The sequence below is a fragment of the Nyctereutes procyonoides genome, unplaced genomic scaffold (genome assembly GCF_905146905.1).
Source record: "Nyctereutes procyonoides isolate TBG_1078 unplaced genomic scaffold, NYPRO_anot_genome, whole genome shotgun sequence".
NCBI lineage: Eukaryota > Metazoa > Chordata > Mammalia > Carnivora > Canidae > Nyctereutes > Nyctereutes procyonoides.
The window spans coordinates 15,751,722-15,762,370 of NW_026575052.1; positions in this window are offsets into that span (position 1 = coordinate 15,751,722).

Here is a 10,649-nt window from a genome sequence, read left to right on the forward strand (position 1 = left end):
TTATTTATTTATTTATTTATTTATTTATTTATTTATTTATTTGAGAGAGAGAGAGAGAGAATATGAGCAATGAGGAGAGGCAGAGGGAGCAGGAAGCCCAACTCATGGCTTGATTCAGGACCCTGAGATTGTGACCTGAAGGTAGCTGCTTAACTAACTGAGCCACCCAGGCACCCCAATATTAATCTTAAATTTTTTTTAAAGATTTTATTTATTTATTCATGAGAGACACACACAGAGAGAGGCAGAGACAGAGGCAGAGGGAGAAGCGGGCTCCATGCAGGGAGCCCAATGTGGGACTTAATCCCAGGACCCCAGGATCACGCCCTGAGCCAAAGGCAGGCGCTTAACTGCTGAGCCACCCAGGTGTCCCCTGCAAAAAAAATTTTTAAGTAATCTCTACCCACAATGTGGGGCTCAAACTCATGACCTCAAGATCAAGATCACATGTTCGAGGAACCAGCATGGCTCAGTCAGTAGAGCATGTGATTCTTGATCTCGGCGTTGTAATTTCCAAGCCTCACATTGGGTGTAGAGACTACCTAAAAATAAAATCTTTTTTTTTTAAATTTTTTTTATTTATTTATGATAGTCACACAGAGAGAGAGAGAGAGAGAGAGGCAGAGACATAGGCAGAGGGAGAAGCAGGCTCCATGCACTGGGAGCCCGACGTGGGATTCGATCCCAGGTCTCCAGGATCGCGCCCTGGGCCAAAGGCAGGCGCCAAACCGCTGCGCCACCCAGGGATCCCCTAAAAATAAAATCTTAAAAAAAAAAATTGCACACTCTACTAACTGAGCCAGGCAAGCCAGGTGTCCCACTAATATTAATCTTAATAATAATTAATCGTTTGAAATAATTACTGAGGAATAAAGAATCAAAGAGGTTACCCTATCTTTCTCTTCCTCTCTATGTTATCATTTTCAGAGTGAGTGGTTGGCTAATATAGGGGAGAAACATGAATAAGAAAGGATACGATAGAGTCCCCTGGTCATTTGACTTTCTTTGAATGTCATTGCCTTCCTTCTTCATCCCAACCACATTCTGGGCTGAATAGGAACCATGGCCTCTTGGGACTAAAAGGGCTCTTGCTTACTCAAAAGTTGGTCTGATGGGCAGCCCCAGTGGCGCAACGGTTTAGTGCTGCCTGCAGCCCAGGGTGTGATCCTGGAGACCTGGGATCGAGTCCCATGTCGGGCTCCCTGCATGGAGCCTGCTTCTCCCTCTGCCTGTGTCTCTGTCTCTTTCTGTGTCTCTCATGAATAAATAAATTAAAAAAAAAAAAAGTTGGTCTGACTCATTTATTTTGCACTTGCTGTGACTCTCACTGAACTCCCACCCATCATGAGTCCACTGGAATCCTGCGCTTGTGGGTCTGAACACAGAAATGGGGGTGGCAAGGAATGGCAGACACACATATTGTGTTTATCTGCTCTGCTCTTGTGGTGCTCCACTCTCCCCTCAAATTTCTCATACAAAACGCAAGTTGAAAGATGAAGTTTCGGGCAGCCCTGGTGGCCCAAAGTTTAGCGCCACTTTCAGCCCAGGGCATGATCCTTGGGACCGGGGATCGAGTCCCACATCAGGCTCCATGCAGGGAGCCTGCTTCTCCCTCTATGTCTCTGCCTTTCTCTGTGTGTGTCTCTCATGAATAAATAAATAAAATATTAAAAAAATAAAAAAATGAAGTTCCTAAGAATTTCAAGATGGTGACAACAGAGCACTAAACCAAGTCTGGGGCCCCATGACACTGCAGAGTTCACACAGCTGGAGTTGGCCCATTCTGGAGGTTCTCTAATTACTGTGGTTCTTTTTAGAATTTGAGGCACTTACCACCTCTTTGTCCCACTTTAAGGACAAATCGCCATATCTGGTACGACAGAAAAAATTCTGCACAATTTCTTAGTACATTTGCTTGGCAAAGCCTACCAGTGGCCTTTCTCTTATTATAGAATTCCCAATATTCAACTGGGCACAAAGCCACCTGGAATAAAGACTTCATTTTCCAGATTTCCTTGCACCCAGTGTGGCCTTATGGCAATGCTCTGGCCAATGAAATGGAGGTAAAAGTATTCTATCCTTCAGAGAATCTTAAGAGTCTTAAGTCTCTTGTATTTAAATACAAACTCTTTAAGAGGCTGTGCATGGGGTTGCCTGGCTGGCTCAGTCAGCAGAGCTTGAGACTCTTGATCTTGGAGTTGTAAGTTTGAGCCCTGTACTGGGTGTAGGAATTACTAAAAAAAAAACCTTTTTTTCTTTTAAGATTTTATTCATTTATTCATGAGAGACACAGAGAGAAAGAGGCAGAGACAGAGGGAGAAGCAGGTTCCATGCAGGGAGCCTGATGTGGGACTCAATCCCGGGACTCTGGGATCACTCCCTGAGCCAGACAGACACTGAACCACTGAGCCACACAGGCGTTTCTAAAAGAAATTTTTTTAAAAAGAGAGAGAGACTGTGTGTGATCACTAATGCCCCTTTTACTTCTTCATTCCTTTCTGGAGCATAGATCTGGTTTTTTGCAACATGAAGTTAAGACTGAGCATAGTAGAGCCACAAAAATAAAGAAAACCTATTTCCTGATAATAGAATGACATCAAAACCCTGGGCCACCATCCAGACACAGTTGGTTGGGGCTTAAATGCATTTGCAGCTAACCCAATCCTAATAATATAGCTTGTTTTATAGTCTATCTCCCCCAGTGGACTTTAAGCTCTGTGAAGGCAAGTACCCATCAGCTCTGACTGCCCTGTTCATCTTTGTATTATGAACATTTAGCGCAGTGCCCAGCACAGAGTTAGTGTTCAATAGTCAGATGAATGAATAAATGAGGAAATTGAGGGCCAAAGCAGTTATAAGTTGGTAGGAGGCAATTTGAGTCCAGGTCTATCTGCCTCAAGAATCTGTGCCCCTAAAACTCTACTCCATTGACCAGGCTAACTCTCAAGGGCAGCCTTACTTTCCATTTCTCTATTTTTTTTTTTTTAAGATTTTGTTTTTCAGATGGCTGGGTGGCTCAGTTGGTTAAGCAGCTGACTTTTGATTTCAGCTCAAGTCAAGATCACAGGGTCCCAGGATTGAGCACCCATGTTTGCCTCCACATTCAGTGAGGAGTCTGCTCTCTCTCTCTCTCTTTCTCTCAGATAAAATCTTTTTTATTTTTTTATTTTTTTTAATTTTTATTTATTTATGATAGTCACAGAGAGAGAGAGAGGCAGAGACACAGGCAGAGGGAGAAGCAGGCTCCATGCACCGGGAGCCCGACGTGGGACTCGATCCCGGGTCTCCAGGATCGCGCCCTGGGCCAAAGGCAGGCGCCAAACCACTGCGCCACCCAGGGATCCCCTAAAATCTTTTTTAAAAAGATTTATTTATTTTTAAGTAATCTCTACACCCAGTGTGGGGCTGGGACATACAACCCTGAGATCAAGAGTCCCATACTGCACTAACTGAGCCAGCCAGGCTCCCCAATCTAAGGGATCTTGAGTCTAATTTTTATTCTAAGGGTAACAGGAGGCCTTGAACAGATTTAAGGATTTCAGAGCTATATTTCAAAAGAATCACTCTTGCTGCACAGACACCCTCATCTATAAAATGGAAAAGTAGTATCAATGAAATATAATTGTGTTCATAAATTACTTAGCACAATGCCTAATAGTAAATATACAGTAAAACTGTCACCAGCAGAAGCATTGAAAGTGTCCCATAAATCAGATGTGATTAAACACGTAAGGGATTAAATCAGAAGTAACAAATGTGGCCTTAAAGTAGGTTTTCTTTGGCTAAAACAATGTTTTAAATTTTTAAGAATTGGTTGCCTGGGCACTTAGGTGGGCACTTGGCCATCTCCCGAGACATAAAGTCGATGAAGGCCTGGAACGTCACTACCCCCAGGTGGTTGGGATCCACGATGCTCATGATGCGGGCAAATTCTGCCTCTCCCATGTTGTAACCAATGAAGATAAGGCAGGAGTGGAAATCATCCGTGTCCATCATGCCTGTCTTCTTCTGGTCAAAGTGGTTGAAGGAGGCCCAAAATTCATTCATCTGCTCCTGGCTGATGCCCTTGGCATCTCGGGTCCATTAAATATCTGATTCTTGATTTTGGCTCAGGTTATGATCTCAGGGTCCTAGGATCAAGCCCCATGTCATCTCCTTGAGATTCTCTCTCTCCCTCTCTGTCTGCCCCTGCCTCACATGCTCTATCTTAAATAAATAAATAAATAAATAAATAAATAAATAAATAAATCCTTTTAAAAATTAGTTACCAACATTTAAAAATCTGGAATTTTTACATAAATTTTAGATTCCCAGTTTCTCTAAAAAAATCAGAAGACCTGGCAACTTTGGTCACATGTCCATATGTCAGAGGTCTTGAGTTGTCTGGTGGCAGCTGTCCCTCTAGGGTGCACAAACCCTTGGTTTGCCCCAGTCCCTACCCTAGCCCACTTCAATCATTGGTGACATCTGTCTGGCTCCTCCAGGTATTTTGGTTTGAGAATCAGAGTGTAAATTAAATGTGATGGAGGATTTAGGGAGCAACCAAAACTCTGAACCAAGGAGACCTGGGAGGGAAGTCCCTAGCCACATTGTAGGATATTTGCAGAAAGGCTAAAGGAGTGAGTGGGGGATCCTAAGCCTGGAGCAGAGAGATAAAAAATGAGCATGCCCTTCTATCTTCAGAATGTTTGAAGTAACAGATGCAAATTTCAGCTAGTTCAGTAAAAGAGATTTTATTACAAGGTCACTAGGGAGGCTGTGGTTCAAGATGGCAACCTGACCCTTCCATCATGCTCTGTCTGGAGATCTAACTGAAATGGTAGTACAGTATTTTTAAATTGTGTATATCTGTACCTTAAAAAGGGGATGGATCCACCAGCAAACTAGAGGTTTCAACCTGTTTCAGGATGATGGAAAATGGCAGCACATATCAGAGAAAACAGGAAATTAGAGAATGCAGAGAGGGGGCTGCCAGAAAAGAGGGCATCTATTTTTCCACAGAGTTCTAGAGAGATTCCTAACTGGGAAATGAGAATTAGGATAAAGTGGTGGAGTCAGAAAAGGGCTGTAACTGTAGGTACTGATTGCACATCTCATCCAGATGCCCTTCCATCACACAGAATGGCAGGAAGTGTTGGGAAGGCTCTTCTCTGCACAATTAAACTCTCTGGGGATGAGGAAGACAACTGGAGTGGGAGCTCCTGTCTGAATAAATCTCAACTTGAGGTCCTCCAGCATTGTATGGGTCCCTCCCACGCCTCCAAAAATGAAGCCATCAGTTAGAAAGCTTCTAGCAAGTTCACACAAGGCCTCCAAGAGCCTTCACATTACCTCTTTCTTAGAAATGCACACCAAACAAGACTTGCCAGGCATTTGAAGAAAGCCTCTATGGGAATGAGTGAAAGAGGAAAACCAAGATAAGGAGGAAAAAAGCTCTCATAGATAGCAAAGGTATGTTAGGGGACCCTAGTTAAGTATCCTTAGAGAAATTTCAAGTTATTGTAATCCCTTAAACAACAGCACACTTTAAAAAAATGAACAGAGGATAAAAAAGACTACTTAGAATTAATTATATGATTGCTTAAGCTTTTTTTAATGCAGTTAAAAGATTTTAAACAAAAGGTGATGAAATTCTGCAGAATATAGAGCTGAGAAGATGGGCAGAAAATTTAAGAGCTAACCCAAGAATAAATAGAAAAGTTGGAACACTGATCATCAAGAAGAGATCAGAAAAGTGATGAAAGCTCTATTATTTTTCTAAAAAGTATGAGGCCAGATGTTTGATGAGGAACAGGATATTTAAGTGGACTCAAAGTTATGTCTCATAAATATTTATTAATTACAAGGAGAAAAATGATGACTTTGCTGTGAAGACGGTTGAGGATACACCAACCTAGCCAAATAGTCAAAATTAGCATCTCCATGACTGGGACAAGCTGACAGTTGATCAGGGTCCTATGCACTGAGAAGGGCACACTCACTTCTGTAATATTTCTGCTAAATGTACGACTTGGATCTAATCATGAGGAAACATCAGACAAACCCATCTGACGGGCGTTCTACGAGATAATTGACCTGGACACTTTCAAAATGCCAAGTCAGAGGAACTATTCTCTAGATTAAAAGCAATTGAAGACAGGACAATTAAATGCAATTTGTGATCTTGGATTAGATCCGGGACCTGACAAAGATAGCTCTAAGGGGCGTTATTGCAACAATTGATAAAGTTTGAATATGGATTGCATATTAAGTGATAATTGGCACTAATTTTAAATGTTCTGATTTTTTATAATTGTACTGTGGTTATATAAGAGAATGTTCTTGTTTTGTATACACAGAAGGAAAGGGAGAAAGGGAGAGAGGAAGAGAAGGATGAGAGAATTATGTAGGGCAAAATATAAATATTTATTGAATCTGAAATCCTTGTACAGTTCTTATGACTTTTCTGGAAGCCTAAGATTATATTAAAATAAGTAAAAAATTATTTAAAGAATACCAGATCAGATGCTTTTCATAGTTGAATTTTCTCTAATCATTAAAAATCAACTATATCTAATGTTATTTTATTTGTTTTTAAGAGATTATTTGAGAAAGAGAGAGTGTGCACATGAATGGGAGGGAAAGGGCAGAAGGAGAGAGAGAAAGAGAGAAGCAGACTCTCTACTGAGTACATGAAGCCCCACTCAGGGCTCAGTCCCAGGACCCTAAAATTATGATCTGAGTCAAAATCAAGAGTCAGACGCTTAACCGACGGAGCTATCCAGGTGCCCCCTCATTAATTCCTTTAAATATGGATTTTAAAACTCCTTAAATATCATGTTTTAAAAGCCCACAACTTCCTTACCAAAGTTCAACAGCAAGTATCATTCTAAGTGGTTGAACTCTAAAATTCTTTCCATCAAAATTGACAAAAGATATGGATTTCCGCTAGCATGTTATTATTCAATATTGTTTTCAGAGGTTTTATCATTCAGTTGGACAAGAAAATGAAGTAACCAGTATAAATCTTGAAAAAGAAAGGATAAAATTATTATCTCCAGATCCCACAAGGTTTTCACCCCACTTCTCTGGTCCAGTTGCAGCAAAATATCTCAAAATAATTATTCAGCCTTATCATCTCCACATTTTCTTCTTTAACTTTTTCTTTTTAAAAATGTATTCATTCATTCATTCATTTAATTTAAAAGATTTTATTTATTTATTCATGAGAGACAGAGAGAGACAGAGGCATAGACAGAAGGTCTCTCTCTCTCTGTTTCTCATGAATAGATAAATAAAATCTTAAAAAAAAATTTGTTCTAGTCAGGCTTTTGTTCCCACCCTTCCACTGAATCAAGATCATTTGAGGACCTTCCTGCAGCCAAGTCCCATGACCAATCTTAGCTCCCTTTTACTTGTCTGAATAGCAGCCCCTGATCCAGATGACCACCTCCTCCTCCCAGAAACCTTTTCTTCAATTGAATTCTATAACATCAGTCTCTTGGTCCTCCTACCTCTCTGGTTTCTCCTCCTCTGTATTCTTTGCAGAATCCTTCTCACTTTTCCACCTCCAAATGTTAGAGTCCCCCAGGACAGAGTCCTTGGACCTCTCTCATTTATGTTCTCCTCCTCAGTGAGTTCATCCAATTCCATGGCTTTAAATTGTTTCTATCCTGACCACCCCAGATTTGGATCACCAGCTCTGACTTTTCACCTGATCCCAGACAAGGAAATCCACTGCCTGCTAACATCTTTCACTTGGTGGTTCAAATAGGCATCTCAAATGCAACCTAATCAAAATCTTGATTTTCCCTGGAAAGCTTCCATTCATCTAGTTGTTCAGGCCAAAAATATTATTCTGGATTCTTCTCCTCTCATGTGTCAGTCACCTCTCCAATCCATCAGCAATGATGTCAGCTCTGTCTTCAAAATATATCTCTAATTTGGACATTTCTTATATCCCACAGTCACCAAACTGATCCAAACCACCATCATCTCTCTCCTGGATTGTTCAGTTTGGCTCCTAACTGAATATGAGCCCTTGCCCCCTGTAGTCTACTCACCACTCAGCAGCCAGAGTGATACTTTTAAAACTTGTCACTTCTCTACTTAGCTATTATCCCCAAAATACACCAAGCACATGTTCACCTCAGGACCTTTACCTCTGCCAAGAATAGTCTTCCAGTAATTTGCCTGATTCCAGTCACTGCTCAAAGGTCACCTAATCAGAGTGGTCTTCCATAATCAATGTATCTAAAATAGCCCTTCTAGGGGCACCTGGCTGGCTCAGTTGATGGAGCCTGCAATTCTTGATCTCACGGTTAGTCTTGAAGTTGTAAGTTTAAGCCCCATGTTGGATGTACAGATTACTTAAAAAATACAATATTTGGGGCTCCTGGGTGGCTCAATCAGTTAACTATCTACCTTCGGCTCAGGTCATGATCCTGGAGTCCTGGGATCAAGTCCACATCAGGCTCCCTGCTCAGCGAGAAGTCTGCCTCTCCCTCTGCCCCTCACCCTGTTCATGCGTGCTCTCTCTCTGAAATAAACAGATAAAATCTTTTTTAAATAATTAAAATAAAAAAAATAATTAAAATAAAATATTTAAAGTCAATAAATAAAATCTTTAAGAATAAAAGAAAATAAATAGCCCTTCTAGTCACTCTCTATCTCGAAGCCTGCTTGACATTTCTTGTAAGAGTTATCATCCTCTGATACATTTTATATTTATTTGTGTGTGATTATGTACCTCTCTCCACTAGAATGTTAGCTCTGTAAGACAAGGACTTTTTTTTTAGTAAGCTCTACTACACCCAATATAGGGCTTGAACTCACGACCCCAAGATCAAGAGTCATATGCTCCACCAACAGAGCAGCCAGGTACCGCAGGACTAATGGTGCCCCAGTGCCTATAATCCTTGGCCCACTGTAGCTGTTCAATAAATATTTGTTGAATTAATGAATGCTGAATAATACATTTATTCACTTAGGGAAAACCCAGTAAACTCCAGGTACAAACACACACACACACACACACACACACTAAAAAAAAAACAAACAAAAAGAAACACCAAACTACCTGCAGTATATTGAATGGTGGCTCCTTAAGAAGATATGTCTACCTCCTGGGACCCATGAATGTGACCTTATTTGGAAAGAGTCTTTGCAGATGTTGATGGGGCACCTGGGTGGCTCAGCCTATAAAGCATGTGACTCTTGATCTTGGGTTGACTCTTGATCTTGAGGTCAAGCCCCACGTTGGGTGTACAGATTACTTAAAAAAAAAAAAAAAAAAAAAAAAAAAGATGTAGAGACCAGACCAGATCATTCTGGATTTTCTACATAGGCTCTAAATCCAATGCCAAATGTCCTGATAAAAGAAACACACAACAGAGATACAGAGATGGACACAGAAGAGAAGGCCATATGAATACAGAGGCAGAGACTAGACTTAGCCACAAACCGAGGAACACCTGGAACCATCAGAAGCTGGAAGAGACAAGGTGGGACACTTCCCTACAGAGCATGACCCTTCCACCTTGATTTTGGACTTCTGGCCTCTGGAACTGTGAGTGAGAAAATTGCTGTTGCTCTAAGTCCTCAAGTTTACCATAATTTGTTGTCAGCTTTAGGAAACTAATTTGGCAAGGAGGATGACTACAAGATAAATATGAGTAACTCATGAGTTTTCCTTTGTGCTCTCAATAAGCAATTAGGGGGTCAGCCCGGGTGGCTCAGTACCTTAGCAACGCCTTCAGCCCAGGGCCTGATCCTGGAGTCCCAGGATGGAGTCCCACATCAGCCTCCCCGCATGGAGCCTGCTTCTCCCTCTGCCTCTGTCTCTGCCTCTCTCCGTGTCTCTCATGAATAAATAAATAAAATCTTTTAAAAAAATAATTAGAGAAAATATTTTAGGAGAGCCACACAATTAAAAAAACATTTACTGCACCTAATTATAGAAAAGTATAAAATCTTATAGAATGATATAAAACAAAAGCTAAACACAGGGGGAAATATGCAATTATTTCAGACTTCATGTGAGGAATAATGTTTGAGATCAGCCAAGAAAATTGTAAAGGAGAAAAATAAAGATAGGTTCTTGCCATACCAGCTAATAGGAGTTAAAGAAGTGAGCAAATATTATAATAACAATAAATATATTAAATATGATAAAATTAAAAGAAATAAATGGAATTCAAGGGTGCCTGGCTGGCTCAGTCAGTAGAGCATGTAATTCTTGATCTCAGGATTGTAAATTCAAGCCCCAGGCTGGGTATAGAGATTACTCAAAAATAAAATCTTTAAAAACAAATCTCAGGGATGCAGAGATCCCTGAGTGGCTGAGCAGTTGAGTGTCTGCCTTTGACTCAGGGCATGATCCCGGGGTCTGAAATCGAGTCCTGTATCAGGCTCCTTTCAGGGAGTCTGCTTCTCCCTCTGCCTCTCTCTCTGTGTGTCTCTCGTGAATAAAAAATAAAATCTTTAAAAAAAAAAATTGAAAAATTAAAAAAATTTTTCTCTCCCTTTCTCTCTCCCTCTGCCCCTCTCTCACCCTGCTCACTCACTCTCTGTGTCTCTATTAAAAAAAATATTTTTAAAAAAGTGAATTCCAGATGGGTTAGAGATTTAAATATGAAAATAAAACAAAATTTTTAGAAGAACATGTGAAT